General features: G+C 41.8%; 1 long non-coding RNA gene and 1 other non-coding gene across 2 annotated transcripts; both read left to right on the top strand.

The window, feature by feature from the left end:
* The first annotated feature begins 9,618 nt into the window (after positions 1-9,618).
* Positions 9,619-22,688, top strand: LOC103187379. The gene is made up of 3 exons (XR_488890.2): positions 9,619-9,719; positions 14,340-14,480; positions 22,418-22,688. It is a non-coding gene; the product is annotated as an uncharacterized LOC103187379 (long non-coding RNA).
* Positions 22,689-22,828: 140 nt separating this feature from the next.
* trnae-cuc lies at positions 22,829-22,900 on the top strand. Its single transcript has one exon. It is a non-coding gene; the product is annotated as a tRNA-Glu (tRNA).
* Positions 22,901-23,139: the final 239 nt, after the last annotated feature.

A 23,139-nucleotide genomic window follows, 5' to 3' on the forward strand; every position in this document is an offset into this window, starting at 1 on the left:
GAGAATCTCAACACTATTTGCACAGAGGACCTGCTGACGTATTTCCTTTAATGACATCCTGTAATATTACTGTATCTGCCAAAAATGCCAATTCGACCTGTGATTTATGTCGACTCCATTTGCCACATGGTTTTCAGATTAAGTCTTAAGCTTCGAGCTAACACGCTGATAAACAAGCTTGCTCACGTTGGTCTTGTTGTTGTTAGGTGTCCACCTGGCTCGCTCGGTCGGGCAGTAGGACTCTCGCCTCTGAGTCAGAAGGTTGTGGGTTCAAGACCTCACATCTGGATTTTTGAACACACGTAGTCTAGGTGGACGCTTTAGTACAGTGCTGGGGGGCAGAGCGCTTGCATTGTTGGGAGGTACGGTCTGTCAGAAGAGACGTCAAACCAAGGTTCCGGCTGCCTGTTCAGGTGGATGGTAAAGATCCCACTGCACCATTCAAAAAGAGAAGGGAGTTCCTCTCCCAGTGTCCTGGCCCACAAACTGGTCATTCACTTCATGGCTGTTTGCAGGACATTGCTGTGTGCAAACATAAAACTGTAATTCATTGCAACAAACTTAGCACATCTTCCATCATCTCTGACAATATCCCAATTGGCTGCTGCATTCACCTACAAAAGTCACAGTCACTATACTAAATAAGATCACATGAGGCGTTTTGAGTTGTCCAATTGACATGAATGGAGCTGTATCAATTGCAAGCATTATTATTAATATTAATATTAACATTATTATTATTATCATGTCAGCATGGTTATAAGCTTTGAGTTACCCAGCTGATAAACAAGCTTTCTAAATGTGAGCTATTACTCAGCCAGCTCAAAGCCACAAATATGCTACTAACAACAAATTATATTCTATTTTTTTCTCTCTCTCTGGAAAACTAAGCAATTTATCTTACGGGGAGTTGAAAGAAGCAAAACCAACAACAACAGTGAATAATTTGCGGTATTCCTAAAGGAGATTACAATTCCCAGCTGATCCGCAGGAGCTCTGCTCTGGAAATAGATCGCTGTGGGCCAATGGTTGCCGGCCAGATTCTTCAGTTGCATGAATCATATTCCCAAAGAAGATCAACGAATCCCGATAAGAATTCCCGCTGACCTGAGGGAACTCCACTAGGGATGTGGATTGCCTCAGGGTGGAGTTCCCACAACGCAGCCACCACGGATTGCTAATATCAATTTGCACGTCTCTGATTCCTTGTTAAGAAATCCCTTTGAAAAACACCACCAAATAAATAGCCTCCAATAACACAGAATCAGCCAGGTTGCCTGGAACAGATAAGTGACCCGTATTTATGTTATTCAGAGCCTTTGACTGCGAATGGCGACGTGTGGACCCGTTCTCAAGCCTTGGTGTAAGACATGTTGAGTTACAGTAGGTTACAAGGTACCTGCAGGTACAAATATTGAGGGTTACACACCAGACCTAGTCATGCTGATTTTTTCTCAGCACGACAGGGAACTGAAAGCCAAGGTATTTTTGCTTCCTATGGGATAACACCCCCTCGTTCAGAATCCCTGTTGGTGTGAAGCAATTCTCTGCTTGTTCCCATGGTGATGATGATTGATAAACGAATCATCAGGAAGACAGGTGTATCCTGTCTCCGCTGACAGAGCAAAAGGAACTGGAGCAGAAATGATTACAAACTATTACAGCTCTTTCCAAGTCATGTCACGCAAGGGATTTCAGAATGTAGCTGTGGGAATACATGTGCCTTCAGGATTTAATAATAATGATAATAATAATCCTTGCATTTGATACAGTACCTTTTCATGTCAGGAGTGTGGTGATACCACTTTAAGAATTAAGGACAATTAAGAAAGAGCCAATAAGGTGAAGACAGGAAGTGTAAAGAGGACACTGGGAGAAGGACACATTGTTGTAGTTGTATGACTGGAGTGCCTTGGGTTGAGAGTGTGACACAACAATGTGTCCCAAAAAGCCAATGAAGTGAGTGACCAATTTTATTTGGCGGGAGATTGTTGGTCAGGACACCGAGAGGAACTACCTTCTCTTTTCGAACAGTGCCGTGGGATGTTTTACGATGGAGCTGAAAAATAGAGACTCAGTTCAATATCTTGTTGTGGGGCCATCCAAGTCAAGGTAAGAAAAAGACTGGAGTATAGATTGCTTTAAGTGCCTAAGGCAGGAACCATGGAGGGTTGAATTGATCTTTAATGGCCATTGGTACAGGTGCTGTCAATTGCCTCACCAGTTAAATCAGTGCGTTCATCTGGACTGCTTCAAGCTGCTGTGAGGTAAAACTCAGTAGAACCACCAAAGTCCAAAGCATTAGAGCAGTGTATATGGTCAGTGTACTGTGTAGCAAAATATGCAATATATTTAATGTTTATTTTGTGGTATTCCTTAAATGGTTCCTTAACTTGTTCAAGAAACATTTAAAGATGCACCAGTAGTGATTGGCCCGTCTGGGCTGATCGCTTCAAGTCTATTGTTTTAGCGAAGAAGAGGAAGGATTTCAGCACCCTTTGTTTTGTTTTGCCGGGTGTCTGACACATGCGGAAACCCACCACCGTGCTTAAGAGTATCCAAACTAAGCTGAGATTTCCAATCATCCCACCTACACATGGAAATCCCAGAGGTGATGATAATAATAATAATAATGATCCTTGCATTTGATATAGCGTTTTTCACGTCTTCTCGACGTCTCAAAGCGCTTCACAGAATATGCTGTAAAGTGAATTGACTGTATATTTGTGGGCGAAACGCGGCAGCCAATTGTGCACAGCAGCGTCCCACAAACAGCCGTGGATTGAAATGACCAATTTATTATTGTATTTTGTTTTGGAGGGATTATTATTAGGCGTTTGGAGTACGGAAACTTGCCCAAGGTTTCAGGATAGATTGATGGAATGAGCACTCTTCCCCTGGAGGGACTCATCCTGCTTACCTAATCCCGGAAAGTATTTGGCACAGGTTGGCAAGAGCTATTTAATGAATTCGGGATCAGTTTTGAAATAAACTAAAGCAAGTTTTTGCAGAAATGAATAGTTGGTCACAGTCTTCAAGGAAGAAAAAAAAAACAATGTCACTTCCTCTGTCAAGTGATGTCAGCAGGTCATCCTGCACTCGGGAAGTAATGTCAGTGGCAACCCCATGACCCGTAAGTTTTTGTTAGTGTGGGGAGCAAGCCCAGTCAAAAGCAGAACCCAGGTTTACTGAGCTTCCACTATTAGAGTGGGGCCACAGTTAACCCAAGCTGTAAGCAAACCTGCTCAATTAGATCGCCTTAGAACAGTGAGTAATATTATATGTACAATTGAATGTGGCGAGCTGAACGTAGAATGTTATGCAAGCTGAGCCCTTAACAAGATTTAAAGTCAATGGAATAATCATCGGAGGAGGAACAGCGTAAATGGTTAGGGGAGGTAGAGGAGAAAATTGGGATTAAGTAGGCTTGATGGGTCAAATGGCCTCTTTTACCACATTTTTGTTTTAATGATTCTAACGGAAATGAAACCAGTGATGTGATAATTATCGCCGGTGATTAGACAGATTCTTTATGCCTTTGAAAAGAAAGCAAAGGGAAAATAATAATAATAATCCTTGTATTTGATACAGCACCTTATCACGTCTTCGAGACGTCTCAAAGCACTTCACAGAATATACTGTAAAGTGAATTCACTGTATTTTGTGGGTGAAATGCGGCAGCCAATTGCGCACAGCAGCGTCCCACAAACAGTTGTGGATTGAAGTGACCAATTTATTTTTTTTAAGGATATGGCAGGTAGTTTATTTTTTTAGGGGGGGGAAGGCAGAACAATAAAGTGGATATAAATTAAGAGAACCAACTTGGATCAGGAATACTAACCAAGATCATAAAAGGAACGAAAAAAAGAAGGTACACCAACAACTATTTTAGTCCCACCAGACCTGAAGCCCAAGAGTTTTAGCTTTTACAAATTTCAAATAGAGATTGATACATAGGATATATTTAGTTTAAACCAGAAAAGCAGCTCAATATGTGGTGCTGCATTAAAAGCATACACATGTGTTGCATTCTGGAGTCTAAAATCTTAATGCTGAGCAACCCACTTCCTTTTGGATGAATCAGTGTTCAACTAACTGTACAAGACGAGAATAAGCCAGGTTTAACTCGCTTGCTTACCAGTAGTCAAGTACTCCAAGTATAGTCATAACTTCATTTTATGTCTTCGTCTCTGGACCGAAAGCTGCATTACTATGTTTTAAAAGTAAATACTAATTTTCTCCTTGTTAACAGGAGGATCTTTAATGCTGGGAAATTAAACCTCCTTCTTATTTAAAGCCAACATCCACTGTAAGGCGCATTCAGCTACGTGTGCAGAGTTCTGTGGCCCAACGAGGAGTAAAACACATTCACAGGTTTGAGAAGGACTTTCAGCCAAAAGTCAATAATTCTTCCAAGAATATATTGAGCCATTGATACTGCTAACGTTTATACTAATAATATTATTAGTTTTAATTTTATATTGGAAGTAAACTTAATAGATTTCTTCCATGAGTGTGGTAAAATCCATCTTTCAAAGGGAATTTAATAGAATGGCACATGACCAGTATGCAGGATAAATAATACAAGGTTATTGTTAATGCCTTTGGCACCCGCTCAGCAAATTGCTGATAACTAAAATTAGTTTTCAATTTCATAAAAAATGAAAGACAATGTCGTACTCTTTGAAGCGTTTGGAAATGTCAAGTTTGCCAAGTCACACCCCGATTATAACTGCCCTGTCCCTGACATTAACCTCTCTCGTTTGGGCTGAAGCTTCCGTTTCTCTTTTTTTATTGATCTCGTCAAGCCTTTGATTGTCGTGGCTCCATCCAGGCAAGTCCACATCTGACTGGGAAACACTTCAATGGAATTGTATCTCTGTTCCATTTGGCCTGAACTCCACTGGACACATCACAGTGCAATCACTGGCAAAAGGGTTAAGAAAGCAATCCTTTTGCAAATATCCTCAGAGGAAGATGAAAATTGCCTCCTTTATTTCCAATTTTTAAAACGTATTTTCAATTATAATATCTTAAAATGATCTTACATAATATCTTTGTAGACGTTCACCTAGAAAATACAGTCACTGCACTTTACAGTGTGTTGGGTGAAGCGCTTTAAGGCATCCTTCCAGCTGTGAAAAGTGCTGCGTCAAAATGTAAGGGTTATTATAAGGATTATTAAAGGGATTAGAAGGTTTACTTTGCCCTTAGCATTCGAGGAAAGCTGCCACGCTGGTAATAATATCTTGATCAGTTGTGAATTGTAGCTTTACATCTTTTAATACGAGATTGTCAGATCCCTCGTAAAGGGATATTAAATGTCACAAATGTGTGCTTCGTACACTGTGTTAAAAGGGCTTGCAAAAGAATACACTCAAACAGTCTATTGATAATGAGACGTGAGAAGGAACCATTTTATCTCTCTGAGCATGAGCCTTACCACCAGACCTACCAACCTGACACCAAAGGGGACATGACTTGTGCTACATGGGAGGGAAAAGAGCAATGCCTCGGATCCGTGATACAACTCACCCTGTGGATTTGGTCCCTCTGCTTAAAGGGGCGTTGCATTCGTCTGGACTGCTGCATAATCCTACATGAAGGAAAAATGTATGTCGCACTGTAGTTCTGAGTGGCTTTCCTCCCCGTTAACTTTGCTTGTGAAGAAATTACATTTGAGACACAGATGTTGTTAGAATTTACACTTTTTGTATAATGTTAGAATCACAGTAGATGTTGCGAACGGGTTAACTTTTAAGTTAAGTGTGTTGTGGGCAGCGGGACTGAAACTCCCTACACGTACACGAGATAACGGACTGTCTCAAGGACAGTGTGTTTGTGTGTGTGAGGCACGTACACCCCATGAGATGTTCACGTGAACCCGGCATGATTTTGACCTGGTGATCTAATGTCCGCACCACGATTGGATGAACATTGGTATAAGAGTTCCGATACCTTTGTGTACGTGGCCGACCCGGGTCGTGGAGACATGGATACGGGAGATGGAGCCGTCCCGGGTCACGGAGACAAGGATAAGGGAGATGGAGCCGTCTCGGGCTGCGGAGACAAGTGTACGGAGATGGAAGACTGAAAGCTGGAAACACTAAGACTGAGGATATCAGATGGAAGATTGAAAGCTGTAAGCAAGAAGACTGAAAGCATGAAGAATCAAACTTGTGTGCTGGAAAGACACAGTGTTGAACTCGAGATATCCATAGTGGTGTTATTCTGTTATAAGATCTGTTGATTGTACGGCCTTTGGTCTGACCCATCGGGATATTGGGGAATAACGAACGAATTATAATAAAACAGTCTGATATCTGGTTAGAGGAATTAGCGTTATTTCCTTGCAGATTTGGCTGATTTTATTTTCTAACAATGTTACCGCAGTTGTGTGTCAGCTCGGCTCAGTCAGTAGCACACTCACTCTGTTAGAAGGTTCAAGTGCCATGTAGTGACTTTGAGCTCATAGTCTAGGTTGACACTCCAATGCAGTGCTCAGGGGAGTGTTTTATTATTGGAGGTGCCATCCTTCACAGGAGACGTGAGAGTGAGGTCCCATCTGCCTGTTCAGGTAGATGTTAAAGATCCTAAAGAGATGGGAGTTTCTCCCGATGTCCTGGACAATAATCCTCCCAGATACAATTGATCGTTCAATTCAACGGCTATTCATGTGACTTTGCTGTGTGAAAAATGGCTGCCACGTTCATCTACAAAATACAGTCACAATACTTTAACTGTCTATACTGCAAAGTGCTTTGAGATATTGTCTCCCAGATGCGAAAGTTGTGATATCAAATGCAGAATTATTATTATTATCATTTAACCATATGTTGTTTCCATAGAGGAGAAGTACAATTATACATGGAGACAACACAAAAATGTCCACTGCCTCGTGCAAGTCTAAACTGCAGAATCAAAGGCATATTCAGAGACGTCTAGAAGACGTGCTAAGGTGCTACAACAAATGCAAAGATTATTATTATTATTATCGTCATCTACACAGGATTTTGAGAATTCAGACGAATAGAATTCCCTCCTCTTTTGATACGAACAGGAGTCATTAATATTTGAAACAAATCTGCAGAGAAGCAATATGCTGGTTTCAGGTTATGTACTAGAATTCACAGTATGTGGGATCGATTCAGAATGTCCCAGCCTGGATGTAGAAAGCTCACAAGCTATCAGAAAGGAACAGTTAACATTGTAATAACACTGTTTCCTGCACAGCAGTGCAGCACTCATCTATTCTGAATTCACAGATAACTGCAACCAGAATAGTTTTTTTAAAAAAAAGTCTGTTCTTCATTGAGAATCAAAATAATTAGATTTTTTTAATTACGATTCCATTATTTGCTGATTGAAATAAAATACCTCGCAAATGAATAGATGAGTTGCGACATGGCCCAAATAACAGGATTTATCCAATCCTCCCCCTCTCTCCCACCTCCCCGCCCCTCCCCCCACACCGTCAATACCTTATTCCACTTAGAGTACACAAATTGCGGGATTAATTTACAGCGCTTACCTTTCACCTCTCAGATTTTGCCTCCTCCGTTCCTATTCGACCCAAAGCTGTGTGTTGTTTTTGCCGCTGTACCTGTGAGGTAAAGCTGACAGTGGAAATGTCTTTCAATATCCACCCCCCTACCCCATGTACAGCAGTAATCAAGATGGATTTAAGGCTAATTACCAGCTTTCTTCTGCCTGTTGGCTTACAATGCTGCTCATTCACACATTAAAATTCCCTGACAGCTGCATGCAGAAAGAGTGGCTAAGCTACCAGCAGGGCTGATAAGGCTTTAGTGCACAATGCCTTCTTTATGTGTGTGACGGAAGTCTGAGTATTGATCAATCTGCTATTTTTTTTCTTTAAGAAAAACGTAGGGTCGAGGATGTGGTAAAATGCTACGTTTAAACAGACACAAATGTGTGCTGAATTATTTGCGTTCGCCTCGAAGGTCGTTTTTAAGTACGATAGGTGTGGAAGTTACAAGTTCAAAACGGGTTTTGCATTCACGAGAGAGGACCCATGTCTGGGCTTGTACCTCTTATCCCGTGACTGAAGCTGTGAAGCTTTGAATATTATATGGATTTATATAGGAGTTAATGTTAAGGGGCTTTTACCAAATGAGATGTTTGCCAAGCGCAAAAGGAGTAATTCAAATTGTGCAAGTACAAATAATAGTAATAAATCTTGCCCTGTCACTTGGCCTAACCCCCTCTCTATCTAGCCACAAATAAACAAACCTCTTGGACGGCCCATCTCAGCCCCCCCCCCAACCCACCCCCACCAGCTTGGTGTCCGACCAAACAAATACACAATCATCCACATAACAATATGTACTGTAAAGCGCTTTCGAATGTTTTGAGATCATAAGCCGTTCTGTCAAATGCAAGGATCATTATTAATAGAATCGCAATACGCTATGTTCCACCACAGCGTTCTCTCTCGTGTCTGTACGTATGTACAGCAATAACTTGCATTTACATAGCGCCCTGCCTACACGCATGATTGGGTCTCGGAGCGCTGAGATAGCAGAGAGCTTAAGTACACACAGTATTTAACCCTTATCAAGCCATCTCAAATAAATACAGTTGAATTTGAGCTTGACTAAACCGAGATCGCTTTGCTGATTAAGACGGAGGTGTTGAGTGGCAAGACGATAACACACAGAGCAAAGGCACTTGGTGATGTTATCGCTCTCCCGGGTTGAAATTGTGTGGGGAAAAAAAAATGACCGAAGTTGATGGCAAGGTTAACCAAACAGGGAAGAAGTCTGCTTCAGGGCTGATTATGAAACAATAAATAATAATAATCATTGCATTTACAGCACTCCCAGCACTGCATTGAAGTAAGTTCAAAGTGCCCAACTTGGGGCTTGAACCTTCAACCTTCTGACTCCGAGACGAGAATGCTACCAACTGAGCCTCTATAAGCGGAACACATAAATGCGTGGCAGAGGCTGGATACAAGGAACATCGCTCTTTAATATAAGCCGAGTCATAATTTTTTTTAGCGTACATTGACACCAAATTGCTATCCTCCACAGTAATTTATTATACCCTTTGTCTACAGTCACTCAGCAGAATCGGGATCATACTGTCACTTAAGCGAGCCCCAGCAAGCAGCAGGCTGTAGGTGGTAGGGGAGTCAAAGATCATTTCACTCCGAAACAATTCAAAGGCCTGGCGTCTTCTGTTGCCGCTCGATGCAACATTTTGAAAGCTCTGGCTTCCTCCAGCTGCCCAGCAGGAAAGCTTAAAGTTCAATTCGACCACATGAAGCAGCGTTCATTATTATCCATGATTTAACAGGACATCTGAAGACAATAACACGGAGGGGGCATTACCTGATAACATTTGATGTGACAATAAAGACTCTGGAGTAACTTGTTTGCTTTGCGACTGCTGCCATAGGGTAATGTGCAGCAAAGTGCTTTGCTTGGGACCGTTCTGTGCTCTTAACGTTTTGTCCTGCGGTCAGACAGTTGGACCTTAATTGTGAAATCGTGACCTCAATCGCAACTTCTTTAAACATCACCTTAAGATCTGCCTTAAGGACCCAATAAGTCTTATTTTCACGTGTATTTTTCCTTGTTTCTGCTGATGACTTTTTGGGGCAATGCACCTGGAAGATTGACTACAGTCATTCTAATCTCTGACACAGAAAGGGCATTCAATCAGATTATGTGAAAGCAAAGTTCAAACTCTAGGTAGCGTAACCTCATTTTACACATCCTCTGGATAATATCCGAAATGTTGGGCAAGTTTCCATACGCCACACGCCTCTGTTTACCTAGCAGTAAATAGGAACCCGGTTGTTAGTCAATTGGTATGTTGCTTTCCCGGGATAATAACCCCTTCAAAAAATAATAATAATTATAATTTGATCACTCAACTGTTTACAATTATAATTTGATCACACGACTGTTTGTGGGACACTGCTGTGCGCAATTGTGTAATTACTGTATGCAATTGGATGCCGAGTTTCGCCCACAAAACATACGTTCACTTTACAGTATATTCTGTGAAGCACTTTGAGATGTGATAAAGCGCTATATTAATATCAAAAGTATTATCCATGCAAATGGCCTATACTACGATACAATACAAATGTACATTTATGTAGCACCTTTCACAACAGGAAGACATCCCAAGGCGTTCGACAGTTATTACACAAAAATCTTGATTTGTGTTTGAGCAATTCATATAACTATAAGAACAATAATAATAATAATCCTTTGATTGGATGTATGTACATCTTATTGTGTCATTGACAAGTGTATTTGAGTAGAAGCGCAACAATTTGTGGGCAGAAATGTGAATGACCAATTTCATCCAAGATGATTGTTGGCCAGGACAAGGGGTGAAACTCCCTTTCTCTTTCCAAATAATGTTGTGGGATATTTAACGTCCACCTGAGCAGGCGGACCTGGGTTTTAATGTGTGATGCGAAAGACGGCACCTCAGACACTGCTGCACACACAGTAGGTCCGAATTGACAGCGTTGAAAGTGAAGGACGCAAAATAAATGTGTCATTCTGTGTTATTTTCAATTTTCCTCCTACGTAACCGAAAGCACTGACTGGTGCAGCAGGAATAATGTTGGGGTAACTCTTACAATGCATTACAAAGATGGAGTGAAATGTGGACGTTTTTTCTAACTGATTTGATGTGACAATGTGCTGTTCGCAACATCGAACATGTTAAGAAATGCCGTAGATTTCTATTGTCCATGTTTGTCATCGGGCTCAATGACCTCTTCTCCTTTCCCTCTCCAACTTTCCTGTGCTTTGAATGCGTGAACAATAAGCACTAAAACATTCAGAATAATCCGAAATATTCGAAAACATCACACGTACATCTCGTGGTAGGGGGTCTGAATAACCCCAAAGATCATCTGTGACTGGTTTGTGGTTTGGTTTGTGCCAGAATCCAATACTAAGATCAGAATTATGCTTGGCTCAACATGTTGCCTTTATCTGTATTTTGCTTAATAAAAACAGAAAATGTTGGAATTCCACAGCAGGTCAATCAGCATCTGAAAGAGAAAGATAGACTAACAGATTACATGAAAGCCCTTTGTTGGAACCTGAAACTTTAATCCCTTGGTCTCTTTCAGACGAGGGGGGCTTGTTACCCAGTTGCACTTCCTTCTGCCCCCTTTTTGTTTGTGTTTTTTTTAGATTTTTTTGTTTTTATTCATTACCGAAATATCGAAATTTACAGCACAGAAGAAAGCCTAAGCAATATCTAAGCGTTTTACCATTGCTAAGCCTCTGAGTCACAGTAATTTTCACAACTAGTGACCGTTCTAACGCATTGGTGCTTTGGCTCGCAGGGTTGAGGGCATGTCTGCACCTCCTTAATGAACCTGGCCGTATCGTCAATCATTCAAAGAATCAATGAATTTTACACACAATCCCATGAAGGTTCGGATGAAGAAGGCCCTTGGGTCCATTTGATCTCATCTTTCCAACACACCCACTTGCCTGCCATCCTCCATCACAGTGTCACATCCATTCACTATCACATCCATCACAGCATCAAGCTGTTTTTCGACTGATCCCCACTTCCTGACCTCAACCATCCTTTGCGATGGCCTGTTCCAGTTATAAATTGCCCTCAGGGGGCAAATGAAACACTTCTGGGTGTCTGTCCTGTAATTGCCCTTTGCAACTCGAAACCTGTGCCCTTTTGTTCTGCTGTTTTGGTGAATCCCAAAGTATTGTTCTGGGCTTACTCTCTCGACCCCATTTAAAGTCTCGCATTCTTCCATAAGGTCTCCTCTGAGCTGTCACTTTCCAAGACTGAGCTTGTCTAAAGCAGCTCCCAGATAGCAAAGCAAAGTGATCCATTGGTCCAGTTGTTTCTATTAAGAAAAACAACACAGCATGTCCAGAGAATGAATCATTGCCTTAGCACATGTTCCCTCTAACTGAACAGTCATTAAAAAGGATGTCTATTAACTTACAAAAGACTATATAACCATGGAATAAACATGGGACTTAATATGTGGTTGCAACCAACAGTTTAAATTAGCATTTGCTTTAATATAAAGCCTGGCAGGAAATCAGGTGCTCTGTTAACTCCTCCATTGTCCTGCCATGTTAAAATAAATCTAAATCTGTCACCACGACTCAATTTCTCTTTTCTGTGGTTGATCAGTGACTGGGAACTCCGTGCAGAGATTGAGATCAAGCATCTGTTCCCCTAAATGAAGCTGATTAAAGCAGTTTGTGCATTTCTTCACTCCTCAAATGGCTTTACCGTATAGGGTTGGCCTATTTTTGGCAACTGTGCAGCCTCGTGTGGCCAGCCAACAAATCCCCAGGAAAGTTAAAGCAAAGACTTGGGGTTTCACATGTCTTTGGCTACCAATACACATTCTTTAAGATGGGCAGTGGTTATATATCACTTGTTATCATCAACGGCAAGGATTATTATCGCATCCAAACACTTCACAGGTAATTATTGTGAAGTGTAGCGACTGCTTTTTGGTGCCAAACAGCGAAGCTATTTGCATCAGTGAGTCACAGACAGCCACAAGGTGAATGATGATGATAATAATAATCCTTGCATTTGATATAGTGCCTTAACCCGTCTTTGAGACGTCTCAAAGCGCTTCACAGAATACACTGTGAAATGAATTGACACAGTGATGTCCCTCAAAGAGTCATGAATAGATTGGTTAAGTTTAATGGGGGATTGTTCACCAGGACAACGGGAGAAACTCCCTTCTCTTTTAGTGGGACCTCGGTTTAATGTCTCATCCAAAGGGCAGTACCTCCGACAGTAACAGCGGTCCCCGAGCTTTGCACTGAAACAGCAGCCTAGATTATGTGAGTTCAACGTCCCGAACTGGGCACCTTCACAAATGTATGATTCTGGAGTATTAAAGGAAATGAACGGCATTACATATTCACCCAAGAAAAGCCAACTTTTCTTGGGTCAAATTTTCCAAAGCAAGTTTGACGTTAAAAAGAAACTCTTTAAATTTTATTGTGTGAAGTAAAGCAGACTTTGCTGGCAAATAAGGTCGGAATGCAAATGGTTTGTGACAATTAAAATGGCTCTAACACAAAGTTCTACACTGTTCAGTGAGCAGGTTCATTTTACCAGAGAACAAAATGTAAACCAAGGTGCTACTTGAGAAGCTGCCTTTTCAAAATAATTTTCCAAATAATTTATGAAATACAATTTTTTTTCTTTCTACATGGCCCAGAGCCATGTGATCTGCCATTTATCATTCGACCTCAAGCAATGTTTCCATGTAATGTTTGTAGTTTTCAATGAGCTAAAACTGTAAATCCAGCAGCCAACTTGCGCACAGCAATGTCTCACAAACAGCGGTGAAGTGAGTGACCAATTTTATCTGGGGCGTTGTTGGCCAGGTCACAGGGGAGAAACTCTATTCTCTGTCTCATTGGATGGGTTTGGGTGAACCCTAAGTTCCCTTTGGCCCATTTTGATCTTGTCCTTCCGGGAACACCCATTCCTGCTGTCTTCCCATCACTTTTCATTGGCATTCTCCTTAGGACCAGTACACCAGGGATTATGACAGTGTGGGTTTATATGCCATTAAAACTGTACAAAGTTACTTGTGGTGGAATGTCATCCCGTAGAAACCTCAAATGAGCAAGATAAGAGGGCATGAGGGTGTGAGTCAAAAGCTTCTCTGCCAATATCATTGCTCATATTCCTAATGGTGCAGTTTCAGTACGTGGCTTTATTCCCAATTCAATGTGATTTTTCACTTCAAACCCACACAAGCTTTGCAGTTTCAGGAGCTCCTGGTATGACTCAGCGTGGAACCAACGTAGGGAGGGAGTCTTGTATCGGTTTTCTTTACAGTACAGTACTAAGCTGGCTGATTGCAGCTGGTGCAAGGCCAACTTTAGCTTTATAAGTTCCTGGGTGGTCCAATGAACTGTTCATACTGGTCTTATTTTTCCCCTTAACATCGTTAGAGAGACAGAGCCAGAACTGATTCTTTATTAATGATAAAATTAATCAGCATTCTGGCATCTGTCAATGGAGCTGTATGCATATACTTACATGCTGAGCTCAGCTTCACTTGGATTCAGCCCAGAGCAAGAATAGTCCAAAGCCAGCAGTACAACTCCTTGTTGGATAATACCTCTGCCCTATCAGAGAGAGGAGTTACGCTTAAATCGTTTAGAAGTAGCTTTTGACTTTTAACACAACGCCACCTTGTTACATAGGGAATCCTCCGTCTTGGCATTTCCTGAACAGCACAAGGTTAAAACTGTCTTGCATTGTATAAAGAGAAAACAACTGACGCAGCTGTGTATTGTGTATCTTCCCTCTAGGCTTTGATGCTCTGTTAATCAGGTGGAGGGAGCAATGGAGGGAGCAACAGGATACATACCAGGAGCTTAAAAATGGGCAATCAAATGCCAAATCTCACCAGTCTGGTCTCAGCAGTCAAGCAGAAGATGTGGTTCGCTTCTGTAAGTAACTACTTGCGGAATAAAACAACATCTCGTGTTTAACTTCCCATAAATATTCCATGCCTGTTCTTGGAATAAGGGAAATTACAGTACACAAGGGAAGGCCATTGAGTCTAGGCCGGTGTCAGTTCCTCTGCTGGAGTCCAAAGCCCTAACAGGTAGACCGATCTTGACAGTCAGTGTTCATAATGGCAAGCTGCCTGGTTTTAGCTGGTTAAAGTCAAGCGGTTTCTCTCCTTTCCTCCCCCTCGACTCACACACTGGGGCCCCCAAAGCAAATCTGCGACTCATAGTTTCTGGGATTCGGTGAGCAGGTGCTTCCGTCCGGGGAAAGTGAAAGTTCAGCCTCCATTCCAGATTTTTTGGTTGTATTATTCACATGGTCCATACAAAAGAAAATCTAGTTCACCGCACCAATGCTATCATACATGTTTTGTCACTCAACCTGCTTCAACACAGAACGCAGTACACAAATAGTTACGGGACTACTGTATATGAGGAAATTAGACGGAGATGATTTTCGAACTGAGGGGCATTGTGTACAATCAAGGCAACAATTTCTTCTAACCCCTTTCCCCTCCCCCACGCAACATAAATCTAATAAAAATGAACAGCAATCAACAAGCCCACTTCAAAATATTTACTTTCAATTCATTGCTACTTTGGTAATGTACTTTCCTTTTGCTACCTCAAGGTTCAGTGTCTGTTAATTTGCTGCCATTTCCCATCAACAGGATGTTCAGAAGCCTCATAAAAGGAAAAGGTCAATGATGACAATCTCCCTTTCTTCTTCAAATAAGTCGGATAATGGAGACGGAAAGAGAGACCGTCTGTCTTTATATTTTGCCCATTATATCAGTTCTTCTCCAGAGAAGTGCCTTTAAGCTGTTGCTACAAACACTGGGAACATAAAAGTGATGCACGTCTCAGAATGTTAATTTTACTTCTGCTCCAGCAGAGATCAAAGCTTTGTAGATTTCAGCAGAAGGGGAAAAAAAAAGCACTGGTGGAGAATAGAGAGGAGGCAGCAACAGAAGAGCAATTGCCTGGAAATAATGTCAGCTCTCGTTCCTTGCTCTCTTAAAAAAAGCAATGTCGCCAATTAAAAAACATTGGATTTTGTAGATTTTAGACCAAACGTAGTTTTGTTTTATATTGTTTAATATCGCATTCCTGAGGTATATATGCCTAATACTTTCCAGGATTATTAATTATAATAATAATAATTAGGCAAGCAAGATGAATCCCTCCAGGGAGAGAGAGAGAAAGAGCGCATTCTATTCCAACAATCTATCTCTGGGGTTTCCACGTGTAGGTGGGATACAGGGAATTCTCAGTTTGGTTTGGATGCTCTTAAGCAACGGTGATGGGTTTCCGCATGTGTCACAAACCTGGCTGACCAAAATAAATATACCTAAAGAGTGCTGAAATCCCTTCTCTCCTCGGCAAGAACAATTGACGCAAAGCGATCGAGCCAAAGGTGCCACCTGCTGGTGCATGTTTAAATGCTCCTTGAATAAGTTGAAGGACCATTTAAGGAACACCGCAAATTTTACCCCACAAGGTATCCGTTGGACGTCTAATAAGCCTTTGAATGTCACTATGCTGTCCCTGTCCTACCAGGTTAAGTCATGGCTAATAAGGAGCAGGGCTGTTAATGGGATCACATTAGCTGCTCATTCTGCTCCCCTGCGACCATGTGGCACAAGATTGAGCTGTCAGCGCCAGTATTAATGACAGCTATTCCGCTGGGTCAAATGGAGCAAACTGGGGCAGCTCCAGTCATTAGCACAAGTGACACCTGAAGTGCTAAGTGGAACAGGTCAGACAAGTCTTCCTTTGAGTCAAATTCAGGGGAGGGAGCCTCCATGCAGTGATCAGCACAAAAAAAGGTCATTTTTTTTTGCTGATAATCACCGAGCCACTTCTGCCTGAGTAAGTCTCCTCCCACCAGAAATAAAAGAGAGAGAGAGAGAAATATATGGAATGCAATGGATACCTGAAAGTGAATAACACAGCGATAAAGGGTACAAATAGCATCATCAATCACACTAGTAAAGGTTGAGTGGTTTATGGCTGTCATCTGAAGTTGAGGACTGGGTTACAGCTTTAAGTCTAGCAGAGAGTGAATCACTATTTTTATTTATTTTTAAACTGTTTCAATGGCCTGCTTCCTCGATATAATAATAATAATAATCCTTAAATTTGATTCAGCACCTTCCACGTCTTGAGAACGTCTTGAAGCACTTACCAGGGTTTTACTCTAAGGCACAGCGACTGTGTGGTTTGTTGGTCAGCCGATTCACGCACAGCGATGTCCCACAACAGCCACAAAGTGAATTTTATCGGGTGTGAAGTGGGTGATCGATTTTATCAGGTGGGAGGAGAGAATGTTGGCCGAGACACCAAGAGAGAAATTCCTATTTCTTTTCGAACAGTGCTACGGGATTTGTAACGGCCCCTAAACAAGCCTAGACTGGGCCTTGGTTTAACCACTGATCCGAGATGAGGCAAAAATCATCATCATTGTCAGGGTGAGGAAACTGAAGGTCATGTTGTATGTCTGTCTGTTTCACGGTTGATTACAGGAAAATTCACCATCTGATACATCCATTACCTTGGCTCCTCAATAAAACCATTATAAATGCATTTGGCTATAATAAAACACTATAACATTACAAGGAGGTTAATGTATTGTCCTCTGCAGGCACATATTACACATGATTTGGCGAAAATATATCACAAATGTGATAGCGTTTCGAATTACGCCAGTTTAAGATCCCTGTCGGTGTGGTTCAGTGAGTTTATTCAGCCGAGGATTGCACACACGGAAAGTCCTTCTGTGCTCCGAGTGTATGTATTGAGTGAGGGCAGCATTGGATTGAAGTTTGGTTCCCCCCACTCCCCTCCCTGAGGCTAAACATTCAGCCAACAACAACATCAACAACAACTTGCGTTATATAGCGCTCTTCACCCTGAGTATTGTTTCAGAATGCTTAGTCCAGACCCTGCACTGACCCTCAAAGCTCACCTATGACTAACCTGTCAGTCTGGCTCAATTGGTAGCACTCACTCCTCTGAAGCAGAAAATTGTGGGTTCAAGCCCCTACATCAAGACTTTGAACTCGCTCAGTCTAGGCTGACCCTAGACTTGCTGTGGGGTGCGGGGGGGGGTGCAGAGTGCTGCATTTTTCGAGGAACCCACCTTCAGATGAGACGTTAAACCGAGGTACTGTCTGTACCTGTTCGGGCGGACGTTAAGGATCCTGTGGTGCTGTTCAAAAAGCGGAGTTTCTCCTGAGGGATTGCTGGTCAGGGGTTTCAGTTCTGGTCAGTCATCCCTCAGATAAAAATCAGTCACCAAATGCACCAAACAAAATAATTCATATGTGACCACAGATCTGGTTCAGCAAATCCATTTTACTTAGCGCTGTTTATAGTTACTGCAGAGATGGTTTTACCTCCTTGTTGCTGAACAGGTTAGAGTTACTACTGATCTCCGAGACTCTATGACGTATGAGGTACAGCATGAATCCACGCTGGGAACTATGCTTTAGACACAGTTAAAACATGTTGCTTTTTTTTAAAGATATATATTAAGTGAGTGACATGACAACAGGGTGAAGCTGGAGGCATCTATTATAAGGACAGATGTCTGGTGAAATTGCCCCAAGTGCTAGCTCTCAGAGTGTAGATGGAGTAGGAGAGAGTGTGTAGTGGGCTGTGCACTTTGACTAACTGGGGGTGACAAGCCATGGTTGAACTTCCCATTGGAAATTTTTCACTCAGCAAACACTTACCAGTGACAATACAGCACTGTCCGTCCGGTGGGACGTTTGTCAGGCAAGGAGAAGCGATTGAACACAAAGCTTGGATGACGGCATTTGCTGTTGGTATTTTAGCTCTCGAAAGAGGATATTGTGGCGTACAGCTGTGAATCACAGCTTGCTCTGCCGAGTGACTCAAGCATCTGACTTATGTCCTGATAATTGCTTGTGGTGCTGCTCTGGTCAGCAACACTGCCTATGACAGACCAGGCAGCTTGGCTCGTAGGTGCGAGGAGGGGTTGGATGCGGTCAAAGAGATGGCCTTGAAAAAGGGGAGGGAGGGATGGATGGAGGGAGCCAGGCAGATTCTGGGATGAAATTCCAGAGAGTGGGTGAGGAAAGACTGAAAGCCCGACGTGTGAAGCAGGAAATGCTATGTAAATTGAATAAATCTGGATGCAGGTGGATTTTCTGACCACCATGTTCACCCCATTTGCTCTGAAGGCAAATAAATGACCAGATATCAAGCTGTTGTATATTGGTAATTTGCAATGGTAAGGTGGATGTGGACTGAGCTCTGTGGAACCTGGACAGCAGGTTTCAGTCAGAATGGTTAAGATTTTTTTTAAAAAACGAAAAGAAATGATTTTCGTTTGGAAATCCACCAAACAACAAAAAATAAAATTCTTGCATAACTCCCAGATTTTAAAATAATAAAAAAGTCTCTTAAGCAAATAAAGCTGCTTGTTATAACTTGTACGCTCTGGAAGTAACCAGTTTAGTATTACTGTCTTCCTGTATGTTCTTGAGCAATAAAACTTTGAACAAATAAGTTCCAAGTAGATACCAAGTTGTATCAGGCCTCTGTCTTTCCGAAGTTCTGTTATTGTTGGATTCCTTCACCCCTCCAGGATAACATGATAATACGTTACAGCAGAGATATGAGAACTTACATATGTATTGTTTCTCATGCTTCAAACACCAACAAAAGGTCAGTGGACGCTGAATAAGTAACGCAATTTCTGGTTGTGAAAATGATTCATGTCTTGCCTCTCCGTGGGGAACAGGAATCTTATAATCTCTAACCGGCCAATTTGACTTTTTTCCCCTCTGACACACAGCGTATTTTTCTGCTCAAGTCTTGATACCTTTTGTCAGCCAGAATCAGCAATGTGCACCAGCCAACACCTGCCCCACTGTGAACCTCATGCAAAATACGTATCGGCTTCAGCCCTGGCTGAAAGATTGTTCTACCAGAAGTTATACCCTCAGCACAAAGTTACGCATGTTAGATGTCAAATGAGCATCTAGTGACTTGTTGGGGTGGGGGGGGGATCAGTAAATGGGGTGGGGGGCATGGGGCAGTAAGCTGGGTCTTCTAGGAGCCGCGAGCACTCTTACTGAATGTCAGGGCTTCAGATGTCAAGATTGGTCACTTGGTTAAGGGAACCAGATAAAATGATTGATTTGGCAAGACCTGCCCGTGGCTGGTGTCTGTTGAACTGTGTCACACTGAGGTTTAACGCCACCAGAAGGGGAGAAACTGTAGCAATGGAAAGTCCTAAAGGTGCTTTATTTCCTAAAAAAAAGTTAACAACAATAATTTATGCCTGCAAGTCCAGTTCCTGTTGACAGATCTGTGTCCACATGGAGCAGTTTTGAGACATCTGGGCAATGAATTCTCTCTGCTATCCTGTTGTGTCACGACTGATAGTAGCAACAAACAGAAGTAAATAGTTGGTGTTGACCTATTATTACTGGCCACCAATGCTTTGTGAAGCATCCTGACCTGTTTCCTTCCTTATTTAGTGATTCTCCCTCTCTTTCTCTCTCTGCTGTTGTCGGGAGAGGATGGCGCCTCAACAGATAAATAAAACCGTTCTATCTCAGGTCAGGTTCAGTTCAGTACTCATCCCCAATTGGATTTGTTTACCACAATTTGGGAAATTAGTGCAGCAAATCTTTTGACCTGTGGTTATAACAGTACATTTATATGAAAAGCAAGGATTATTACAGAGCAGATTGATGTGTTTAGCTACCTTCACACTGAATTTAAACAATTCTTGTGTTTTGATTTCGTATTTTATTGGGGCATTGGTTTGCAATGTATCTGTGATGGCAAACCTCTTCCTTTGAAAATTAATAATAATAATAATTCTTGCATTAGATATCGTGCCTTGTCAAGTTGTTGAGATGTCTCATAGCACTTCACAGAATATATTACAAAGGCAGATGACTGTGTATTTGTGGGTGAAACTGGCAGCCAATTACGCACAGCAATGTCCCATGAACAGTTGTGAATTGAGTGACCATTTTATTTATTTTTTGGAGGGATTATTATCCCCGGAAAGCGATTCGCCAATCAACTCACAACCGGGTTCTTATTTACTGCTGGGTAAACAGAGGCGTGTGGAGTAAGGAAACTTGCCCAACGTTTCTCCCTGCCCAGGAATCGCTTACAAGGAGAGTTTATTTAAATTAACAACAACAACAACTTACATTTATATAGCACCCTTCATGCAGGGTAGCATCTCAGAACACTTAATTCAATTGCTTCGTTATTAATCTATGGGTTGAATACTAAACCTCACACACTATTAAAATGCAATCCTCTTACATGGACACAGATGCAAATAGCATTATTTAGCTATTCTCTTTGTATGACACACAGGTATTTGCCTTTATAATAAAATCACAGACTTGTCCTCCTTCTGTCGACGCCCCCAATCTAATCTCTCAGACAAAAAACATAATCGTGATATAATTAAGTGCTCTTGACTAAGATTGGAAAAAAACACATGCTATTGAAAGTGAACGGACTTTCTAAGCTGTTTTAAATAAGTGCAAATCCCACCTATCCAGTTTCACTTCACCTTTGAATTAAATTACAGCTACCACTGGTTAGCCAGATGCTTCAGATTTAACAAGGCTTTCTTTTTCTCTCAAACAATCAAAAAAAAGGAGCAGTAAATCCTTTTCAATCGTGCAGGCCAGACCGCCTCTGAAATATCATTCAGTGTCATAACCCTCGCTGCCACCGATCAGGAAGGGCAGATCAAATTTAATTTGGGAAAAAAATTGTGACCTCTTTATTTTCCCGCTTGTGATTAACTGGGAGCAGGTTTAGCCGCGCTCGATCCTGTGACACAATGGCTCGGAGGCAGGACAGCAGGGGAGAGAATTCTCCCAAATCGTGGGGGTCGTAAAGCAAAGAATAACAACTGCATCATTCTTCACATATAAACTACAAAGGCGGTCGGCGATGGAAATGTGCTGCACGTCGAAAAGGTTCATCTGTAACATGTGTTTGCCAGTGATTGAGTGAACCGTTCCATAAAATAAATGTAACATCTGCTGCGATATTGCAGGTAACAGCTGATAACAGCACTAAGATGATACAATACAACCTCATACAGAAACGCACCAAATCCTCTAAATTGCCCAATGGTCATTGTTGGAATTAGAGAGATTGGACTGAAGAGAATTCAGCCACATTGGGGCATTAGTCTAAGGTGCTTTACTCTGTCAAAGCTTAGATTTTTTTTTAAAAAAAGAGAAATGGATTGATTTATTTAAAAAAATAAATGAAATGATTTTGCAATAAGAACTTTCGGAACATCAAACCCCATTGAGTCAAGGCTCCTGATTACAGATGAAGAATATCTTTGTCTTAAAACAGTCTGGATCTCCTGGCTGGCTACGTCTTAATTGCAACAAAAGCTAACAACATTCCTTCCAGGAAGAAAGGAAATCTATCTATGTACAAAGGACCAGTATGGCTCCTGGGGGAAGAAGATTGGCACGTCTAGCGTCAAAGTTTTATTTGATGTACTTTCGTCTCCTCCGCGCCCACTGAAGGTTCAGGTAGGGGTCAATTTTGCAGCGTATATTGAAAAAGGACTTCTTATTTAAGAAATTAAGTAAGCCATCAGGACTTGCAACGATAACAACAAGCAACAACAAATTCACTGCCGTGCGCAATTGGCTGCCGCGTTTCGCCCACAAAAGATACAGTCAATTCACTTTACAGGACATTCTGTGAAGCGCTTTGAGACGTCTCAACGACGTGATAAGGCGTTGTATCAAATGCAAGGATTATTATTATTACATTTGTATAGCGCCTGTCACATCAGCAGGACACGTTTCAACCGGATTTATTTTATTTTTCAGTTTTCGGAATGGAGTTGCTACACGTTGGCGTGATGTGCTTTGACGCACTTCCGGAAAGAATCTACACTCGGATTTATTGCTCAAGAAATGCTGTTAAGAAACATCGCAAAATTGATTCACGTAGTTAGGAGAGCGATGGAACTACCTTATAAACCGCCTTGGGCCTACTGTCCCTCTATGTCTACTTCATTGAGTAATCTTCTCAACGAGTTTCCATCTCGCTTCTGGATCAGACGGTCGTGGGTTTAAGGCCCACTTTGGGACTAGGAATTTATATAGTGTAGGTTGACACTCCAATGTATTACTGGGAGTATCCTGGCCAATAATCCCTCAAATAAAATCATTCAATCACTTTAAGGCTATTTGTACGACCTTGCTGTGTGTAAATTGGCTGCCATGTTCATCCTGTGGAGTCCTGTAGCTCAGTGGTCAGAGCACTCACCTCTCAAGCGAGAGACCTGGGTTCGATTCCCGGCAGGGCGAAACCTTGGGCAAGTTTCCTTACTCCACACTCCTGGTAATAATCCCTCAAGAAAAAAAAACACAATGTTAAATTGGTCACTTCAATCCACGACTGTTTGTGGGACGCTGCAGTGTGCAATTGGCTGCCGCGTTTCGTCCACGAATATACAATCAATTCAATTTACGGTCTATTCTGTGAAGCGCTTTGTGACATCTAGAAGACATGAAAAGCGCTATATCAAATGTAAGGATTATTATTA

This window comes from Callorhinchus milii, unplaced genomic scaffold (genome assembly GCF_018977255.1).
Source record: "Callorhinchus milii isolate IMCB2004 unplaced genomic scaffold, IMCB_Cmil_1.0 Scaffold9, whole genome shotgun sequence".
NCBI lineage: Eukaryota > Metazoa > Chordata > Chondrichthyes > Chimaeriformes > Callorhinchidae > Callorhinchus > Callorhinchus milii.